This window comes from Chionomys nivalis, chromosome X (genome assembly GCF_950005125.1).
Source record: "Chionomys nivalis chromosome X, mChiNiv1.1, whole genome shotgun sequence".
Lineage (NCBI taxonomy): Eukaryota > Metazoa > Chordata > Mammalia > Rodentia > Cricetidae > Chionomys > Chionomys nivalis.
The window spans coordinates 125,711,366-125,717,365 of NC_080112.1; positions in this window are offsets into that span (position 1 = coordinate 125,711,366).

Below are 6,000 nucleotides of genomic sequence, written 5' to 3' on the forward strand. Positions count from 1 at the left end.
TTTACTTTCAATTTTAGGTCTTATTTTTCTATGTAATTTTGATAGTTTACATACTTTGCGTTTTGAGAATTTCAATTTCGCAAGTGTTTTAGGATTCTTGAAGACACTGATTACCAAACTTTTGATAATGAAAACTTCCATGTGCCATACTAACAGGTAGTTCCATTTAGAAATCCATCTACTTTTTAGTTTTCCTTTCTTTAATCTATTTTGGAATAGAAATAATGGAAACAAAATAGACAATTTTTTTTATTTCTCAGAGATCAAAGTTTCACAGTTATATTATATGTAATGTATATAATTCATAGTTTGTGTATATATACATTATATATATAAAATCTTTTGGGAACTGCACTATTAATAGAGGTGTTCCAGGATTTAACAGATTTCCCCTACATTTAGTTTTACAATTCATATCTAGTTCACACATATGAAGCATTTCTACAGACCAACATGTGAATTCATGCACTCATACATTCCAGGGTGGAAAGTTTTACACAAGAGACTTGAAACATTATGAAGCATAAATCAAGATAGTCTTTACAAAATTGTGAATTATTAGAGGACAATCAAAGAGATTTAATTGGTGTATCACATAAGTAAGTTCAAATATGAATATCATGGGTAAGTCACTACTCACATCCAGAACTCTTTCAACACCCGTCTTTCACGGATGTTATCAGAGAACCTGCATACAATGCAATATGAATTCTTTATCTAGGAATTGAGATTTTGGTAGTTTTTGATGTGTTGTAATTAGAAGAATACAGAGATAAATCTGTGAATATATGACAGAAAATGCCAATTTCCTTTCCATTAGTTTTCTATGGTAAATACAGAGTTCTTGTGAGCTTGGATTTAAAGTTTAATGCAGCCAATTACATAAACTCTTTAGCAAGAGCCAAAGTTCTAAATTGCTCTTTTCCACTGATACAGCATACCAAATCTGTATCTGATTAAGCCTGTTGAATTTGTTATCAGTATCAGGAACTATGTATTCTGTCCAGAAAATTAACTTCACTTAGAAATGTATGTTTTGATAGTCTTACTATAAAAACAAAAGATGACCAGAAAGGCAAGAAACCAAACTTCATTTTTCCTGATAAATAATAAGGTTTGCCAGTGAGCTGAAAACAAAGTTGTGATTCTAAGGTATGAAGACTCAAAGTGACCTTTACATCCAATTAAGCTGCTCATGAAGGATAGCTCTGGTTCTTCTCTGCCTAGCATGGAATTTAGCACTTAGGAGATACTCAGCATTATTTCTATAGCTTCAAGTTTATCAACCTTAATATTATTTACATTTTAGTTCCCATAGTTCTTTGCTGAATGAGTTTTGCGTTTTGCTAGAAGCATGTTCTGAGTATTGCAGGATATTAAGCAGAATTCCTGGTCTCCACACACTGTAGGCAAATGGCACCTCTACCCACACATACGTCTAATAATAACCAAATATATCTCTAGAAAATTCCAAATTTTCCATGGGGTACAAAATTTTACCTGTTAAAAACCACTAGTGTCAGGTTGGCTATATGGTTTAAAGAGTAAAGACATTTTCCTCTAAGGCCCGCAACCTGAGTTTAAACCTACATGCTAGAAGGAGAGAATTGATGCCTGCAAGCTGTCCTCTGAGCTCCATATGCATGCCGTGGTATATGTGTACCTCCTGGTCCTATAATAAACAAATATATTTTAAAAACAAGCAAAGCTAGGCGGTGGTGGTGCACATCTTTAAACCCAGCACTCGGGAAGCAGAGGCAGGCAGATCTCTGTGAGTTCGAGGTCAGCCTGGTCTACAATAGCTAGTTCCAGGACAGGCTCTAAAACTACAGCAAAACCCTGTCTCGGAAAAAAGTAAATAAATAAAAATAAAAAATAAGCAAACATTGATATCTCTCTCTACATCTGTATCTGTCAATGTACATCTCTATAAAAATACATGAAAGAATAGATTTTGAAGTAAAATATTCAGGTCTCCATTAGGTATGATCAACTGGATAAATAAGAAAGATGAGTGAGTTTTAGTACATATTAAAATATGTTATTAATATGCATTAAATACTAGAAAGTTTTTGACACCTCCCATGCATCTCCATGCCCTATATATTTTATTCTCCTGCCTATTTTTTCTCTACATAGTTCTCAGATTCTCCTTGGGATACAAAAGTGATTGTTTTGCTGACTCTGCTTAGTAAATACATAACAGATCATAATAATCTGAAAGCCAAAGATTGTTGCATTATAAGAACTAGGATGGTCTTAGAGGAAAACCAGGTGATTTTTATAAAAAAGGTTTTTCTTTAAATATCACGAGACTGAACGCTAGTTGATTCAGACTATAGTGGTGTGAAAAATGAGATTTGGCTTCTGAAAGCCAAGAGAGTATGTTCTATTTCCAGTCTGAAATGCTGAGAGGAGTTAGACTTGTAGGGTACTCTGTCTCATTAAAGGGTAGCCAGAATGGAGCAGAAACGGAGGAAAGGTTTCAGCTGGCTGGCCTCAAGTTTTTCTTGGCTACCCCTTGATGAGGAGGAAATTGGAGATATTCCTGTGTCACCATGAGTGCTATGGATGGAGTGCCTGGAATGGAGAACTGGGAACATGCTAAGAATTATTTGTGGTGTAACTCTAGAAAAGAGGTACTATGCCAAACGCTGCTCTGAGGAGGGCATTGCAGGCTGGGAGGAATGATAGGATGAAGCTAAACGTCAAGAGCACTGGCAGCCCTACCTTCATACTTCATACATGCTCTGCCAATGAATTAGCTTTCCTCTACTGCCTTCTCACAGTAAGACTGGCCTCTTAGGATAACTTAACTGCTCATTAAAAGAGAAATTCTCAAGTAAGTTTAATTTTAAGTCTAAATGGGTCATATTTTGAAAGAAAAGCTACCTTTTCCATTGAATTAACAAAGAATTCTTATGCTAAACCGAAACAGAGACGGCAGTTGAGTTGACTTTAAGGGAGAGACTTTTCACATTAAGGATGTGATGGTTTTCAAATTTCTTACTAATACAGATTTTAATCCAAAAATGTTAGAGAATAACATATACAAAAGATAATTCTGGCCTACACACTATATCCTCAAATACCTAAAACACTTTCTGGTAATCTGTAAGATTTCAATTCATTCTTTAAATTAAAGCACAGTTGGTAAAAGTAAGCAGGTGGACCGAGTTAGAGTACTTGTGTTTATTTTTCTTTTCCTGCTCATTTAGTTTGGTGTGTGTGTGTGTGTGTGTGTGTGTGTACATGGGTATACAAAGAGATCAACCTCTACTGTTGTTTCACAGGAGCTGTCCATATTGTTTTTTTGAGACAGACTCACTGGAACCTTGGACTCATGAAGTAAGAAAGGAGGGCTGTAGAGAATACCCCAGGGATACACCTGTGTCTATTCCTCCCCAAAATAGGGATTTTTTTTAAAGCATGACTCACCACACTGCCTCTTTTAAAAAGTGGCTTCTGGAATTAAACATTGTCCTCATGTTTGCACAACAAACATGTTACCCATGAAGCTACCACTCCAACACCTCTATTTGAAAGTTTTGAATAAGTTACTCAATGACTCTGGGGCTTAGATTCTTTGTTTAGAAAATAGGAATCACATTTATGCTTACAAACACTATGGGGATGAAATAAAAGACTATGGAAAATATTCACCTCAACAGATTAGCCACTGAACATACTCAAACCATTTAAAGTAAATCAGAGGACAGGTGTAGTGGAATGAGCCTCTATTTTTAGTTACTGGAAGGATGAAGCAGAAAGATTATGAACTGAACTACACAGCAAAATTCTCAATCTAGAAAACAATCAGACACTTCAAAGAATGCTTAATTGGTATTGTTACTCTTAACATTTCATCCTAAGCAAAATCATAATTTAAATAACTTAGATATTTTTATTTGAATCAAAATCTCTGGGTCTGTGTTTTCATTAGTGTCCCTAACGAGTAGAATATAGACATTAGACTCTGAGGTAGACAAATGGCTTTGGGTAGGCCATCAAAATTGGTTGTGAGTCTTTAACTTTATAATTTGCTTTAAAAAAAAAAAGAATGTTACTTTTTACATCTCAAGTCCCGCCCCCTTCTGAAGATTAAATATTAAGTAGAGAAAGTGTCTTATCTTAACTTTTGTTAGGCGTTTAATTGTCCTGGAAACCAGTTTCGATGGTCATCTACATTGATGAAAACAATTAAATTCGTTTGTTTCAATCATGAACACACAGGAGAAAGCCTGCTAACAAGTATAATGCATCGTATAAATGTAGGCAGTGGCCCTACCACTTCCAGGTCATTCTTCTATTCCATCACTCTTTAAATAGGAACAGACTACTGGAAAATATTGAACAATATTTAAACAGTGAGAATTGTTTAAGGACCCACAGGCCAAGTAATCTTAGGATACAGAGCAGAGACCATCATTAGCATAAATTCAGGACAGAACCATTTGTTTCAAGTGGTTCTGGCTTTCCAAACATTACTGGCTTTTGCATAAACTAGTGTATATGAAATACTTGATTGTTCCTTCCTCTACTATGTGACCTCCAAAAATTTGACCCCTGGTTTAAATGACCTTTATGGCTTCATTTAAGCACTTCCTTGTTGATTTAGTCATTTTTTCACTAATAAATTTTACTGAAATTATAGTTATACAGTGACATAGAGTCTTGTGGGAGATTCAAGCATAATTTAGAGACTCGTTAAGCCATCGCACACATCAGAACATGAAAGGTAAAGATAGTTGGCGTATATTTGTACTACAAAACATTATATTTATGTATACATATACAGATAATACATGAGACAAGAAGAATACGAATAAAGTACCCTTAAATTTAGATAAGAAATGATTACAAATAACACATTCGAGTGTAAAGAGAAAGTGGTTTTGCAGGTATTCATTCTATAAAAAGAAGTTGCACATATATGCATATATATGCTTAACTACAAAACATTGTGGCAGATATAAATGTGAATCATTACATTTCTTGAGTTGGCATTGCTGTCTGTGCACTTTTGAACATTCCGAAATGTGATATTTTATATATATATTTTAATTAGGCTAACAAAATTACTTTGTCAAGCCCTTCTGACAATAATTGGGTGTGCTGATAAAATGGAAAACTGAGAGGGATTCATCCATCTAAGTCATCGAAGACCCTAAAACCAAGATAATTTTCTCAAAGAAATAGAGTCTGTACTGTTTTCTGTGTTCTTTGCTCAGTATTTCCTCTTATAACATATGGATAATATTATTCATCCCCCTGAGGTATGTGATTATTACTTGAGATTCTAGGGCAATTTGTTCAAGTACTTTAATGAGTCCAGTGTATTTGAAATCAGTTCAGAAGATATTTCTTTCATGGGCAAGCAGACCAAGAGTTCAAGACCCACTTAATTCATCAGAGCATAAAGGGTCTTAACAGAATCTACCTAATGGGTGGAAAGTGAACTCTTCGTGCACAGTCCTTTGAGGGAAATTGACAGTGGGTTGTATAATGGTTTAGAGGGCTAGGGATGACTGTGAGATGAATAGAGAAAGAAAATTGAAGTCAGATATAGAACAGAGAAAGTGTGGGGGAGACAAAAAGTAAGAAATTGTTGAATTGGAAGATTGAAGGTAAGAGATTAGGAATCAGGAGATCTAGGGGTTAAACCTAAATGTAGGAATTTATATATCCTAATTCTGTTTCAAAATCAATTTAGTAAGTGATGCAATCAAAATAGATCCAATTAAATAAATAACAAAGAAAGAGGAAGCAAGTGTAGCAGAGTCATTAGGGCTGAACATAGTGCTTACCTCTGAGAGCCATAGTAACCAAGGTCCAAAGAAAATAAGTTACACAGGTTCAATGAAATACACAAATAATTGAACGCTTTCGTACCATAAATCCGTAGCTATCTATTATTATGCAGAATAATATCCCTTCTGTGATGGCTAATCTTGATTTTTTAACGTGACAGGATTTAGAAGAGAAACAAACCTCTGGGTA